This window comes from Danio rerio, chromosome 25 (genome assembly GCF_052040795.2).
Source record: "Danio rerio strain M-AB ecotype USA chromosome 25, GRCz13ab, whole genome shotgun sequence".
Lineage (NCBI taxonomy): Eukaryota > Metazoa > Chordata > Actinopteri > Cypriniformes > Danionidae > Danio > Danio rerio.
Window position 1 is genome coordinate 31,903,304 of NC_141045.1, and position 17,027 is coordinate 31,920,330.

Consider the following 17,027-nt stretch of genomic DNA (forward strand, 5'->3'; position numbering starts at 1 on the left):
CACACACACAAATAAAAAATTATTTATATGACAAAAATAAACAAAAGCAAACAAACGACTTTAAGAAAGCTTGCCCTTTTCTTTCCAGGCCTGTATTTTCCATGTTTGCACGAACCCTTTAATCGATATTTCCCCTTTCTTTTCCTCAATGTGAGCTCCACTTGTCCTGGAGGACTGACACCTAGTCAGGGTTAATTAGTGAGCAACAGGGATTGACAGCCGTACATTCACTCCTACAGCTTAATTATCCCACCGGAGAGAAGCATGATGTCCTTCCATCCCCCATTAAAGCATATGTAAATACAAACGCACACATACACACCCTTCTGCAAGGACACACTGTAGAAAGGCCACATTACACTCAAGCTGCGTTATTGCACACCTCTGACATCATATGTTCATAATAGCGTTACATGCATGTGAAATGAGGTTTCTGTATACAGTGGTAATGATGTAAGTTCTGGTTAATGGCAGAGCACCATATGTCTTCAGAAGATCCATCATTACATCAGCAAGGAAACATGATATTCCATGCTGATGTAATGATGTAAATGCCTCAGATTTAGATCATGACAATAGCATTGTTCTCATAACAACAAACTGCCATGTTTTAAGTTTTCATAAAGAGCCAGATTTAGGGTGATGTGATCTTTAAAAATGGTTAATGGTTAGAATGCACTGTGGCTATTTTTTACACAACAAGCTCATTAAAATGGTCCAACTTTAATTCAGCCAAATTTAACAACAACAATAGCATTCATTCATTTAGGCTTAGGCCCTGTTTACACTAATGCGTTTTCGTTTTAAAACACTCAAGTTTTGCTACGGTTACGCCATCCGTCCACACTACGTCAGAGTTCTCGAGCACCGAAAACAGATCGTTTAGAAAACGCTGGAGAGGCCGTTTTCATTCTAAAACGCTGCTGCTCCGTTTCAGTGTGGATGGGGAAAAACGGAGACATCTGAAAACGGAGGCGGGGCTGCCGAGATTCGCTACCTGATTGGGGCTTTTGTGTCATTGCGTATCCTTCTCTTATTCGTCAAGCCCCTATCACATGACTATAACACATGGCTTTAACGCTACTGGAAGACAGTACTGTAAACCAGGGGTTCCCAAACTTTTCAGCCCGCGACCCCCAAAATGACAATGCCAGTGACTCGTGACCCCAAATATTCTCTGAGGTGGTGGTTATAAATACAGAAACCTTGTATGCAATGATGCACACACACCAATAGACCCAAGTCTATTCTTTGTTTTTTTATGTATGTCAGTGCTGTAAATGGGCTAGAAAGTTTAACCTGGTGTTACAAAATCTGCTGCATCTGACAGTATTGCTGTGTCTTTAGTATAATGTAATTACCCAAGAAGTCGCAATCCAATAGAACTAGTAACTATAAGCTACTATAGTAACTATATAGTTTATAGTAACTATAAACAACTATTTCTTTCTCATCAGTAGGTTATTGATAAAATACAGTAAGTCTTAAGGTTTAATAAAAATTTATTGATTTTTGAAAATCAACAGGCGACCCCCCCTTCATTGTCCCGCGACCCCTCGGGGGGTCCCGACCCCCACTTTGAGAACTTCTGCTGTAAACAACAAGATGGCCACAGAAATGGGAGCGCTGTTAGCACTTTTGTCTGTTTTAGGCGCCATTGTGCAGTTATTCATTTGCTACGTTTAGTAACAACTTGTCGTCTGTTAACAAAAATACCTCTGTTACTTTCCTTGCCATCGCGTTTAATGTTCAACTGGCGTTTGTTGACTAACAATAACCAAATGCCGAGCGAGACGCATGCTTTCTGTTTATACTAGAACGCGCATGCCCAGAGTGCGCGAATGGTCACGTGATATACGTTTATGGTGGCGTAGTGTGGACGGAGATATGTTCAGAGACGCTAGGTAAAACGCTAGTGTGGACGCGGATCGTTTTTGATCTAAAACGCCGTTTTTAAACTAGTGTGAATGGGGTTAAGCTTCTTAAGTTAAGAAGTTAAAGTTAAACTTCTCGCTTTGAAGTGACTGTTAAATACATGCAGTTGAAACCAGAAGTTTACATTCACTCTAAAAAAAGGAACATAACCATTTTAAAAAAAATGTCTGATGATAAATCATACTAAACGTTTACTTTTTTAGCGTTGCCCAAATGATTTATATTTGCTAAATTCCAGAATAATGAGAACTTTTTTTTCTTTTAAATGGATAATTCACCCAAAAAATTCTGTTAAAGACAAAAGAAAACATTTTGAAGAAAGCTGGAAACCTGTAACCATTGACTTCCATAGTATTTGTTTTTCCCTCTGTGGAAGTAGTTACAAGTAACTGATGTTAAATAAATATATATAGCTAATGAATTAAAGAGACATCGAGTTTTGTCGTTTCTTTGTCTACTTTAAAAATGTGGGTTGGGTGGGTAATAATACATCACCTTTTTTGACAACACCACAACACCATATATATATAAAAAATCCACAGGTCCTATTGTACCCAACTTGCTCTGAGCGTGAGCAGAGATCGAATTGTTGATTCTCTTTTCTTTGTATGGGAGTCGGTACTCTAACGAGGAGGCTAAACACCATGGTTTCTAGTGTCTGTCTATCATCACCTTTATGTCAGAGGAGTGAGGTTTACATGTAAAGCTCTTTGCCAGCTGGCCTTTGTTACAATAGCCACATTTCTACTTTCGGGCCAGTGCGAGCCTGGGCTTTAATCGCCCGGGAGGTTGAGCAGTGAGGCCGAAATCATGTCGCGTTTCCACTGTCGGGCTAGTAGCTCGCAGCGCGTCACGCAAACCCCGCCCCCAGAACGTCCCCCGAATCAAAACGTCTCAAAACCCGCCCACTTCAGCGTGAATCAGGGAGATAAAGCACACCATCACATCATCACGAAACCATTCAAATGAAGACATTCGAAACAAACAAATGACCCATTACTGTTCAGCATTACATTATATGTCTATACGCACAGGCCTGTGTCTTCTCATTCATCATATTCATTTACTCTCCGACCAACTGTTGGCATCGAAATCAAGTGGTCTCGCCGAAACCTTTCTCCTATCCCGGATGAGCACAGCCAACTTAGCTTATCCAAATCACCTACAGTATAGCGCATGTCTTTGGACTTGTGGGAAAAACCAGAGCACCCGGAGGAAACCAAAACTGGATGAACATGCAAACTTCACACAGAAATGCCAACTGACCCAGCCGAGGCTCAAACCAGCAACCTTCTTGCTAAGAGGTGACAGCGCTACCCACCGCCTCACTGTATAAAAAAAAAAAAAAAAAAAATATATATATATATATATATATATATATATATATATATATATATATATATATATATATATATATATATATATATACAGGGCTCGAAATTAACCTTTTTGCTTGAAAGCACTGGTGCTTCTAACTTCAAAAATTTAGGCGCATCAGCAAAAATTTAGTCGCACCCACCAATTATGAGCACCGTTACTACAAGTTTTATACAAACATTAGTGATGGGTCGTTCATGAACTATTCGTTCATTTTGAACGAATCTTCAATATGACTCGGGAACTACGAGTCCCCTCAGAGAGTGATTCATTCATCCGCGCGTGCGCACATTTGTGCAGGTAGTATCGTTCATTTCAAGTCTTCATCACATTGGCAGAAGCCAATCATATGCGTTTAGAGCCGGAAAAAGAATTGATCCGCTCACCTCTCGAGTCCTCTATCTGGTCTGAGTCACTTGTTTATCACGAGCCAATCATACGCGTTTAGAGCTGGAAAAAGAATTGATCCATTCATCTCTCGAGTCCTCTATCGGGTCTGAGTCACTTGTTCAGTCAATAATGTGTCATTATTTGTAACTTTAGATGGTTTCTAAAACGAAATCCGTCAGTGTTATCTTCATTCTCATCTTCAGCAGTAGTAGCTCTCCCTATCATCCCAAGCAAGAAGGCACTGACTGAGTGATTGACAGCTGATATTAACCAATCATTCACGTTCAATGCTAGAGCAGTGGTGGGCCAATAAGAAGAGCGCGAAGGCGGGGCAAGCATTACGGACTTGGCTTTGTTTACTGCAGCAAGTTGACATGACAACTGTTTTAAACCATTTCTGAGTGATGCGTTCTGCGTTTCAAGTGCAGACAAAGAGATTAGAGATGCATTCTGCGTGAATGTCTCCCGAATCTGTGCATGTGATAAACATTTTGCAGGAAAAACTGGTCGAACACAACAATTTTAAGCACTTGCAGAAATGCTCCCAAATATATTTTGAGGTCGCATAGATAAAATTTCGGGCACATATGCAACCAAAAGGGTCACAATTTAGAGCCCTGTTAAATATATATATATATATATATATATATATATATATATATATATATATATATATATATATATATATATATATATATATATATTTTATTTTTTATTTTTTATTTTTTCTCTCTCAAATGTATTGTTAAACATTTCCTTAAACGCCCCTGCTGAACCCTTGTGCAAAGAATTTTGGGCTTTCCATATTTTTCTCAAATTCTGCAATAATAGATTGAACAAGGTCAAGATGTGAACTAGCAGGCCTCAAGTTACAGCACATTACTGAGTGACACTGAACAAATATTCGTTGTGTAGAATCCCACACTTATCTACATTCAACCACACTCACGTTATCAAATTCTTTCCATTCAAAACGGCAAGACCAGAGGAAACTGATAATATGGGAAAACACAGTGATTGGAGAAGTATTCCTCACCGTGCGGCTCATATGTGGTCTGTCAAAAGTAAATATTTACCTCTGATAGCTGAGAAGAACTCATGCCAGGACAAACTGACCTCTTTTCAGAACAATATGAAAGTCTCTTGACTTGCTATTAGTGCATTACATGTAAAGATACATCAACATGATATCAGGAGTCACTGTGCTTCTTTAATATGTATTTTTATAATAACTTACTCCATAATATGGTTAGCAATCAGTGCCAAAACTCCATGAGCAATCAATTTGCTTCGTCTTCAAAGAGTTCTTTGAACCATTACAACATCCTTCAGGTTTCTTCGACTAAAAAATGTCCTTCTCGTTATAAACTAACAACTTATTTAATCATGCTTTAAAAAACTGCCTTATTTGTATACAAGTTGTCAACGTTGCCTCCAGAAAAATACTCTGACATCACTGCTTCGCAGGCCACGACCATAGGCGTTTAGTCACTTCACACTGAATGCAAATGTGCAAAATTTGATTGTGTCAACATGAGTTTTGCATGTGTATCTTTACAATGTGTAGAGACACACAGTTTGGCGCTGTTCAGGTGATACGTTTTATGGAATGCAAAATAATACTCCAATTTCTTACTCTTCGAAGCATACTGTAATTTTAGAGCCAGTAATGGAGGATTTAATTGAGTTATTAGAGAGAGAGAGTATAACACAATCTGTGGATCTTTCAGCAGTGCTCAGAAGTGTTTTTACTTTAATGCTGCAAGTTTGCCTGCTACAAGAGTAGCACTGTTATTTACTCACTACTGAAGTACTGTATATACGTTGCTGTCATACGTGCAATTATTTATAGTTAATTCTTGTATGGCTGTGGCTCATACCATGTGAGGGGCTCTGTGAGCGATGAAAACCTCTGTTCATGTTTTTTGTTGTGAAGTGAAGCTTATTTCTAAACTAATTGGAAGAGGATCACATGCTTATGGTTAATCACGACTGGACCCACATTAGCTAATACACGATTTTCCAGACAGATGATTCCTAAGTCATTATAACTTACTATTGTCTTTATACCACAGTCGTCTTCGTCTTGAAAAAATCCCCCATCCTCCCCTATACCTTTGTCGTTTTTCTTAGAATTGATGGCCTAGTGGTTAATACAGCAAGATTGTTGCTGGTTCCGATCCTTGCCAGGCCTGCATTTCAGTGCAGGGTTTGCATGTTCTCCTTGTGTTCAAGTGGGATTCCTCCCGAGTTCCCTGGCTTCCTCCAGCCGTTGAAAGACATGGGTCATAAGTAAACTGACCAAACTAAATTGGCATTATAGTCAAGTTAAAAGCCAACAGTATATTTCCTCATAAAGCAATTCGTTATTAGCCACAAACAAGTGGGGGAGTTCTTGAGATCTACCTGAGCTGCAAACCGGAGGGAGCCCCAGGCTGGAGGATCTTTTGAGCTCAGGGCTCTCTCCTGGGACAACATGCTAAACAAGCTTATAATCAATAATCAGCTAAGTGAGAACTCTGAAATTTCATGGGATTTGTTTGGATATTACCAGGGGCCTCATTTACGAAGACTTGCGCTGAATTCATACTAAAAACAATGCGTACAGTCAAAGCTGTAAATGTGAGGACGCAGTAAAATATACAGATGTATGAAACACTGCGTACCCAAATCTTTGTACATCCAAATTAATGTGAAACTGAGTGCACATGCACGAGCGCAAAAGCCCTCTCTGCCTCCTCCCCTTTATGAATATGCAAATGCCTCTACTTTGGCAAAACCAAAGGAAACAGCACAGGCAAAAGCAAGCAAAAAGAGAAACTTTGAACAGAATGTGAATTGGAGGTGCTCCTTTCGGAGGTAGACCGGAGAAAAACTGTGTTATTTGCAAGTTTGTCCTCTGGAATTAACAGCAAAAGAAAAATATAGAGTGGGAGAGTTTAGCTGATGCGGTTAACGCAGTTGGGCCTGAACATCGAACTGAGTGGATTAAAAAAGAAATAGTGCAATGTAAAGGTGTCAAATTTTGTCTTTTACAGCGTGAGTGGCGTAGCTCGTAAAACGCATGGCATCATGTTTTGACACGTTCAAACATGAACTCCGTCCGAATCTAGCGTCTGATGAACTCATTCTTCTCCCCCTCCCGTTTACATATCAGATTTTGCCAACTCTTCATCACGAGGAAAACAAGTAGGAATCTTTAATAAGTCTGTGCATCATATTTTATTTGCACATTTATTTTATGGAAATGTTTCTGATTCACGTATGCAAATTCATCTTCAGATGGCACCTTTATATCAATGTGTGTGCAGTAGATCGCTCCGATTACATTGGGAAAACCGGCGACCGCTGCAAATTGCGCTTTAATGTTTGGCTGGTCAACTGCGTGGTATGGAAACCTTATATACCTGCTAGACATGCGGATCATCCGGTCCCATACAGCTGCCATTGCACGGCTCAAAGATGCTTTGTAGTGTGCAATTTAACACAATTGCCTCTAGGAGTCGCCAATGGAAATAAAACAAACACACACAAGAAATACACATACGCAGACATGAAGTTGACGTGGACCAACGCACATTCTCAAGTTCATTTCATCGTTAGTACATCCAAACATGAGCATGAAATCTGGCGTACGCAAAGTTTTTGTGCGTACGCAGCGTTGATACCTGAGGCCCCATAAGCAATTTTCCCATAAACTCATTCAGGATCTGTGCGTTCAATTTTCCAATTAACAGAATTTGCGATGTGTAGACCCACTTTTACTGTGAGAAATAATTATCACACTCTACTGGAACTGTATTGAAAATTACCTCCTCAAAATAGTCAAACTTCGTCTACACACACTAAAGAAACCCAAAACTCCAATTTTTCTTAATTGTCACCTCAACACAGTAAAGCTTTGCTTGTCGTCAAGACAGGTATTAAAGAAACACTTTCAAAATGGACTTCTTAACAAAGTCAAACTGCATGTTTATGCATGAAAACTGTCCATCGTTATTGCCTCAACAAAGTAAACCATGAGTATAGCCCATAATGAAAAAAAAATATTGAAATTGTCACCTCAACAAAGAAAAACAGTTAAAAATGTTAATTAACTGTCGCTGCAACACAGTCTAACTGTGCATGTCTACAAATACTAAAGGAAATGTCATGGGTGTCCACTTCGACCTATGGTCACCTTTACTGACATAGTAACCTCTCCCATCAAGGTAAGATCTGAACCATTTAAAGGGTCACGAAACACCAAAACACATTTTTTGAGCTGTTGACAGTCGTATATGTGTCCCACACTGCTAAAAACACTATTAGGACACCTATATTTTACTAAAAAGTGTAAATTGGTTGTTTTTGCGTTATTTCAAGCAAATTCGTACTTCCGGTTTGAAACGAATTTTTGAAGCTGCGTCACGGTCATGACATAATAGCGTTGTATTCCAGCGCGCAGACTGGGCGTCTGTGCCAGAGTGAGTCTTATTACGTCTTACAGTGTGTTGCATTAATGCATGAGTAAGGCTTGGTTCAAACCAATCAGCGCGCTCTATTGTGCAACTTCATTAATATTCATTGCTGTCAGAGTGTAGACGGCAGAGACTCCACGTTGTATTGGCAAAACAAGCGTGAAGTGTTGCTTTTATAGTTTGCTGCCGTTAAGTTTTGTTTTCATTTTCTCTCTGTGAGAGCGCAGACTCACGCGTGGATTAACAGTGTACGCGACGCGCAACAACAATAACTTACGTGTCTAAGGAGGAACATTGTTTACCTGAGAGCTGTTCTCATCTGCAAACGCTGAGATCTGGATTCGCTTGTAGTCTCCTCTAAATAAAGACGCGGCTCTAGTTGCTGGGGATTGTCCTGTCTCTACAGATTTGGTAAGTGAGCGACCAGTGCTCTTTGCTTATTCAGTTCGTATTTTATTCGTATCAAACAAACTATTGCGCCAGTGTAAACAAGTTAGCACTAACAGTTACAACCAAACTATAAACTCGTGTTGGATTTTGTGACCGGAATAACACACGCGGCTTTCTGGCGCTACCTGCCGAGTGCATCTAAGTTTCCGGGAAATGCTGAGTTTTTTTTTTCTCTCATTCGCCGTGCGGTATCAAACATTGCATGAAAAATACATGCTTAGAGCAGTTCCTTGAATCAAATATCTCGTTTGTCGGGAGGGACATGAATGAATTCCCTGAATGAAAGAGCCAAACTGCAGTTAAAGTCCACCATTTAATAATTTGGCAATTAATTCGACAACAGATGTCCATGTAAACACAGTCACATTGTCCGCTGTGGTTGTGTGTTTTGACTCTGAAATTCAGCGCGCCCAAATAGACACTCCCACACCAAGCCTCTTTTCTTCCTCCGACACTACCCCCTAAACAGAGCTGGAAACGCCCACTTTTCTGACTTTTTCCAAAGTAGAGGTGTGAAAACACCCTGCGGAAACGAGGGGGTTTCATGGCCCTTTAAGGACAGTCCCAGACAGCCAACTCAGTTTTCCAGCCTATCCAGAAACCTATCCAGCCTATCACTAAAGAAAACATTCAAACTGCCGCCTCTCCACTCATTCTTTTATTATTTGCTGTTTCATAATATAAAGCTGTTTTATTACAAACTTGGAGGTCACACCACTTCCATATGGATTACCATGCTTTTTATCCGTGACACATTGGGATGATGAGCAATCAAATCTGATCATGAACTTCAATAATTGACTAGCAGTATAATAAGCTGTTCTGTACCTGTGCGTGTTTGCTCTGCGGTGTGTTTGAGAACGTCCTCATCCTTCTTGTTTCAGGAATCAGAACATGATGCACCTGGTGAGTTCTTTCCATTTAGTTTCCATAGCAACCCCCAAAACTATCAGCCATGAGTAAGTGTCTGTCATGTTTGTAAACAGCTTCTTTTGTTCCCTAGAAAGAGTCTGTAACATCTTCATTATTACAAAAGGCAGCTGTTTTGAAAAGTGGCATGTCAACAAAACCTCAGGCACATGCACATTTATGTTCTCTCCAGCTGAGCATATGAAAATGAGAAGATGGACTTGCCATGTTCTCGGTCACAGCTGATGCGTACAGTGATTTGATGTAATTCAATGTGTCTTTAAAGCAAGATACAGATTCTCCTTCTACAAGGACATAAAAATGTGTTTTTTTTTTAATTAATATTGATTATATGAAGCAAACTTTTATTCTTTTCAAATATTTCCCAAATGATTTTTAAGAAAGCAAGGATGTTTTTTCACAGTATTTCCTATAATATGTTTTCTTCCGAAGGAAATCTCTTTTGTTTTACTTCGGCTAGAATAAAAGCAGTTTTGAATGCTTTAAAAAACATTTTAAAGTCAATATTATTAGCCCCCTTAAGCAATATTTCTTTTCACAACAAGCATCGTTACACATTGCTTGTAATGACAGTGACTTGCCTATCTACCTTAACCTGCCTAATTAACCTAGTCTTTAAATTGCATTTTAAGCTAGTGTCTTAAAAATATAGTAAAATATTATTTACTGTTGTCATGGCTAATATAAAAGAAATCAGATATTAGAAGTCAGTCATTAAATCATGTTTAGAAATGTGTTTATTTACATATTAGGTTCCTTAAGTCCCTCTTCAAGATCACTGACGTTCATCCCCACGTCGAAGACGACAGCTGTGATGCTCTCACCAGTGCTCAGGATAGCAGTTAGCAGAAACATTCTTAGCACGAGCATCGGGAAAGCAGTGAGTGCGTATATTGTTACCTTTAGTGGAAGCACCTTGGATGTGATGAACGATGGAATCGCCGATAACTGCGAGCCGTCTCGCTGAGGGTGGCGAATCGGTTCTTTGTGGGGATCCCGAACACAGAAGGAGGAAACGTCCTGATGCGCCTCCTATGCTGGTGCAACCACGGTGGCTACGGGAACGGCACCTGGGCGTGCCGCATCCCTGAAGTGCTAGGCCTGGAATGAGAAACACGCGAGGTTCAAGTGGACAGAGTGTTGAGATTGTATCGCATGCTTACCTCAGTTGAGCGGGACGCAGCCTGGGGGACATCGAGCAAGGCCCGTTGTTTGCGAAGCTGCGCTCTCATCTCATGGTCACGGATCTGTGATTTCACTGCTTCCAGTTCCAGCTCCAACACCTCCACCGATGATTCTTCTGCTCTCAATGATAGACACACAATCGACATTGTACAGGGTGAAGAGCAAGGACAGTAAGTGAAACAGTAGACACGTCTCAAACCACATACTTATGCACTATTCTATGCCATTTTCGTAGTATAAATAGTGTAAGTATAGCATTTTCTAAAAATAATAAGTGCACTTTAATTACTCGGATGATGCACTAAGGGTTTACTCACACTATGTACAGTTGCCTTGAACCAGGCCAAAGCACGCTTGTCTTCCCTTCTGTGTCCCCCCATGGCCCGCACTCACATTACATTCGGGCCTAGGTATGCTTACGTCCTCAGTAATGTGCTGTTCAGTAAGCGCGTTTGCTCAGCAAAGTGGAGATTACTTTGGTTATATCGTTTTAGTTGTTTGGGATGCGGTGACACGCAGTCAAATATTCCGCCAGACAGATCAGCCAATTTTGACGCTCATGAACATCAGAAAAGTCCTTGCGCTGCAGAAGTTAGGAGGTTTGTTGAAGGTGCAGCTGTTGTGCAGTAAGGGGTTCGTGTCTTTAATAATCTACAACAGTTTGCGTTCATTGAACAGTAAGAATGATTAATAAATCCATATGAAACAGTCTCTTAAAAGTCACGTCTCGTCTTCAGTTTCGGGCTCTGGTGCACCTCTTCCAACCAGGCCAGGGCCGGCCAAGTGACTGTGCCTGAGCTCGATTCAGAGCACTCACTCTTCTCAAACGATCTAGGAAACGGGCCTGGGCACGGTTCGAATGGCATATTGTGAGTAGGCCCTTATTCAACCGGTAAAATGAAGAGTGGAATGATGGACACTTCACGGTCTCAACGACTGCAGCTTTACTTTCGTAGCAGAAGGGGCGGAGCTTTCAGGCACTGATATTGGATTACTTTAAAAGGCCTTAAAAAGTTTGGGTCCCACTTTATATTAAGTGGCCTTAACTAATATGTACTTACACAGGATTTAATAGTTTGTTACAATGTACTTATTGTGTAAATACATGCATTTACTTTGTACTTATGCTTGATTAAATACATGTATGTATTTACATCTGTAATTAACTTTTGTTATTACATTTGTAAATACACTGTTGACCATCCCTTACACCTTAACCCCCCCGCCCCCCCCAAACCTACCCATGCCACCAAACCTGTCCATAACCCAACCTCTATCCCAACTAAAAAGCACCACAAGTGTTCTCAAATACATTATAAACACAGTAAGTACATTGTATTTATTTTTTGATGTAAGTACATAGTAGTTAAGGACACTTAATATAAAGTGGGACCAAGGTTTGTTTATCTTTTTGTTGCATTCCTTGTAAAGTGTTCTTGAGCTCTGGAAAGGCGCTATATATAAAAAAAAATATTATTATTATATTAATATTATTATTACTATTACTTATTTTGGATTGTGAAAGCAAAATTCTCCTATGAGAGTGATTATAGCGCCTCCCAATGATGAATGCGATTATACTCATGGCAGGTGTTATTTGGTAGTTTGGTCCTGTTTTCACTAATTTTGTGACCGTCAAAGTCATTAGAAAAGCGGTTTAAATTTTCGCTTAGTAAAAAAAAAAGCATTAGTGCTCTATTTGCGATGACACTACATACATATATTAGTGTGTGTTGAGTGTGTAAGTGCATAAGTACCCAGTGCATATATGCGTAGTGTATATTTGGGACGCTAAAGCTGGTAGCTTTAGCTGGCTAGTGATGCTAGCAGTCCAAAGCTAGAAGCAGATGCTTGAGAGACAAAACATTTGAGTGGATTTATTTATATTAAGGTATTAAGGGATCGTTCACCCTTAGTATTAAAGACAAATACAAGCGAATGGGGGGCTGCATTTTATTATAAAAAAGGAAATATATGTGACGGAGCTCCAAACACATGCAATGAGGCAACCACGACATACATAAATAAAACATGTACAGTATTGTTCAAAAGAGTAGCAGTACAATGTGACTATTCAGAATAATTCATTTTTTTGTATATTTTTTATTTATTTATACATGACAAACAGGTTACCACTAGGTGCAGGAGATTCTCAGAAAACAAACAAGACAATGGTGTGCACGCTCTTACGCAGGGCTTTAGTGTCAACGATTCCCATTCACTTTGAATGGGTGATGTAAGGCGTTGCTTTAGAGGCGTTGCTCGCTGCAGAAGTTGGGACTAGATCAACTTTTCAAGTGCAGACGGAAGCGTCAGCCAATCAGATTGCTTTATGCAAATACACCAGCTAGGCAGTGGCCTATTGCTGACTGAATTTTATTGGCTAACTCTGACACACCTTCAGTTAATCATTGACGCTGAAGCCCTGTGTGTATGGGGCGTTAAGGTTTGCAATTAGGACATTAGTTTAAAGGGGTGTGTTAAAAAAATAGCAGTGTTGCATTCAATCTGTGAGGTCATCAATTTTGTAAAAAAAACAGGTGTGAATCAGGTGGCCCCTATTTAAGGATGATTACTCCATTACTGCATCCAAAATGGTGAAAAGCCTTGGAGTAACAATTGATGACCAACTAAACTTCTCTGACCACATTTCTAGAACTGCTCGATCGTGCAGATTCGCACTCTATAACATCAGAAATGTCCGACCCTTCTTATCTGAACATGCAGCTCAACTCCTTGTTCAAGCTCTGGTTCTCTCCAAACTGGATTACTGCAACTCTCTACTAGCTGGGCTTCCAGCTAACTCTATCAAGCCTCTTTAGCTGCTCCAGAACGCAGCAGCACGAGTGGTCTTCAATGAACCTAAACGAGCACATGTCACTCCGCTGCTAGTCCGTTTGCACTGGCTGCCAGTTGCTGCTCGCATCAAATTCAAAGCTTTGATGTTTGCCTACAAAACGACTTCTGGCTTTGCTCCTTCTTATCTGCTCTCACTTCTGCAGATCTATGTGCCCTCCAGAAACTTGAGTTCTGTGAATGAACGTCGCCTCGTGGTTCCATCCCAAAGAGGGAAGAAATCACTTTCGCGAACGCTCACGCTCAATCTGCCCAGTTGGTGGAATGAACTCCCTAACTGCATCAGAACAGCAGAGTCACTCGCTATTTTCAAGAAACGACTAAAAACTCAACTATTTTGTCTCCACTTCCCTTCCTAATCTGCAATTGCCTCTCTGGATATCACACTAACTGTACCCAAAAAATAAAAAATAAAAAATAAAAATACTAATACTAATACTTTCCTTCTTAGACTTTACAGACCTGAAACTTGCCTATAGCACTTATTCATTGTTGCTCTTATAGTTGTGTAAGTTGCTTCCTTGTCCTCATTTGTAAGTCGCTTTGGATAAAAGCGTCTGCTAAATGACTAAATGTAAATGTAAGGATGAAGCCAACTCTTTTGCACTTGAAAGCCTGGCGCCAATGGGTCATTCAAGACATTGTCCAAAATAGCAGCCTACTTTGATTAAAAAGTTGATAGGAGAGGGGACAACCCATAAAGAGGTGCAAATAATTATAGGCTGTTCAGCTAAAATGATTGCCAATGCCTTCAAATGGAGTACTAAACCTGAGAGATGTGGAAGAAACCATCAAAATGGATCAAAGAATAACCCGAATGGCAAAGGCTCAGCCAATGATCAGCTCCAGGATGATCAAAGGCAGTCTGGAGTTACCTGTAAGTACTGTGACAGTTAAAAGACGTCTGTGCGAAGCTAAAAGTCTCTCTGTTAAAAAAAAGGCACGTGCAGAAGAGGTTACAATTTGCCAAAGAACACATCAACCGGCCTAAAGAGATATGGAGGAACATTTTGTGCACTGATGAGTGTAACATTGTTCTTTTTAGGTCCAAGGGCCGCAGACAGTTTGTGAGAGGACAAAAAAATCTAAATTCAGTCCACAGTACACAGTAAAGACGGTGAAGCATGGTGGTGCAAGCATCTTGACATGGGAATGTTTCTCCTACTATGGTGTTGCATACCAGGGATCATGGATCAGTTTGCATATGTCAAAATACTTATTGCCTTATGCTGAAGAGGACATGCCCTTGAAATGGTTGTTTCAACAAGACAATGACCCCAAACACAAAGCAAAGACTTGGTTCCAAACCAACAAAATTAATATTATGCAGTGGTCAGCCCAACCCCTGGATCTTAACCCAATCAAGAACTTGTGAGGTGATTTTAAAAATGCTTTTACTAAAGCAAAAAAAGAAATGTAAATAAATTGTGGAATGTTGTTAAAGAATCATGGAGTGGAATAACAGCTGAAAGGTGCCACAAGATGGTTGACTCCATGCCGCACAGATGTGAAGCAGTTATATATATATATATATATATATATATATATATATATATATATATATATATATATATATATATATATATATATATATATATATATATATATATATATATATATATAAAACTGGTCATATAACTAAATACTAATTTAGTGATTCACAGGATTGCTAAATCCTAGAAACAAAAACGTTTGTATAAAATAGTGTGGAGTTTGTAGTCATCAGCAGACCCTGCAACTTTTTTGAACACACCCCTTTATTATTCTGATTGGTTACGTTGTACTGCTATTATTTTGAATAATACTGTATATACAGTATAAAATATGTATACAAATATGACATGTAGATAAAAAAAACCTAAATTAAGTTTTCTGTACACAACAACAAGACTTAGAATAAGATAAATTGTTGTATATTTAATAATGAAATATTTAACAATAATTTTAAATAAAAATATCATAGATAGTATTAATTATGCTATGTTAATTATGTTTTATACACAGTTGAAGTCAGAATTATTAACCGCCCTGAATTATTAACCCACCCTGTTTATTTTTTCCCAATTTCTGTTTAACAGAGACATTTTTTTCAACACATTTCTAAACATAATAGTTTAAATAACTCATCTCTAATAACTGATTTCTTTTATCTTTGCCATGATGACAGTAAATAATATTTTCTTAGATATTTTTCAAGACTATTCTATACAGCTTAAAGTGACATTTAAAGGCTTAACTAGGTTAATTAGGCTAACTAGGCAAGTCTGGGTAAGTAGGCAAGTCTTTGTACAACGATGGTTTGTTCTGTGGACTATAGAAAAATATATAGCTTAAAAGGGCTAATAACTTTGACCTTAAAATATTTTAAAAATGAAAAACTGCTTTTATTCTAGCTGAAATAAAACAAATAAGACTTTCTCCAGAAGAAAAAATATTATCAGACAAACTGTGAAAATGTTCTTGCTCTGTTAAAAATCATTAAAGAAATATTTAAAAAAGAAAAAAAAATAGGGCTAATAATTCTGACTTCAACTATATATATATATATATATATATATATATATATATATATATATATATATATATATATATATATATGCCTAATTTATGTAAAATAATTTTAACATAATTTTTCCCCCTCACACATTGAATCAATTTAAACTCACACTGAAGACGCATTTAGATGCTATAAAAATCTGCTGCGGCTGATTTACCAGAGATGAGCAGATCCTTTCACTGTGGTTAAGACTTGGTTTAAAGCAAACATTAGCGTCCAGATGAGAGTCCAGCTGTTCGTGACTCACTGCCGTCTGCCTTTCAGGCACATTTCATGGAACCTATGTATATGAAGACGCATCCCTGCAGCTAGACAAGAGCTCTGTATAATTTACAGAGCTTGTGAAGTCACATCTGTTGCCGCTGGCAGTGGGTGGGTGTCTATGATTGGTCTTTTTGTGAGGCAGAGATCGGCCAATCATGCCCTTTTTAGGGCCGAGAGGGGATCGGTGACCCCAGATCGGAGCTAAATGTCACACAACCTGCCGCAGAGCTTTCTCTGAGAATGTCCAGGCATGGTTACTTAGCTGTTTGTTATGTTGGAAGAAAGAGAAATAATGATATGAGAGGGGATGATGGATGGAGGCTGGCTTTTTCCAATAGCAAGCGAGCTTTGTTGCTGTCTACTGTCTGTATATAAGTGGCTTCCATCTAAACTAACATGCTAACTGCTAGCATGAAATCTAATTAACATTAACTCAACAACTGCAAATTGCAAGGGTGGCTACAGAATTGATTTGAGTAATTAGCTTGTTGCTAAACCAACAAAGCAAGTACATTATGTAGTTAACATCTAGGTCATTATTTTTAAAGAAAGTTTAACATATTTTTAATCAGGAATAAAATATGACAACGACTGTCGGCTACATAAAAGTAGATGTAGCACAA

General features: G+C 39.0%; 2 protein-coding genes across 5 annotated transcripts in view; both read right to left on the bottom strand.

Annotated features, from left to right (window-relative positions):
• parp6b (poly (ADP-ribose) polymerase family, member 6b) overlaps positions 1-17,027 on the bottom strand; it is a 549,184-nt gene that overhangs the window by 430,506 nt on the left and 101,651 nt on the right. The window lies entirely within an intron of this gene.
• The window catches only part of LOC147830926 (uncharacterized), a 42,368-nt gene that overhangs the window by 20,496 nt on the left and 4,845 nt on the right, over positions 1-17,027 (bottom strand). For 2 of the 4 annotated variants that reach the window (XM_087312490.1, XM_087312489.1), the window contains exons 3-4: positions 10,706-10,842; positions 10,443-10,643 (exon numbers count right to left, since the gene is read on the bottom strand). The gene's annotated coding sequence lies outside the window, so the exon portion shown is untranslated. Of the gene's footprint in view, positions 1-6,097; positions 10,843-17,027 lie in introns of those variants that run through there. The other 2 variants (XM_087312488.1, XM_087312487.1) reach the window with 2 other exon arrangements.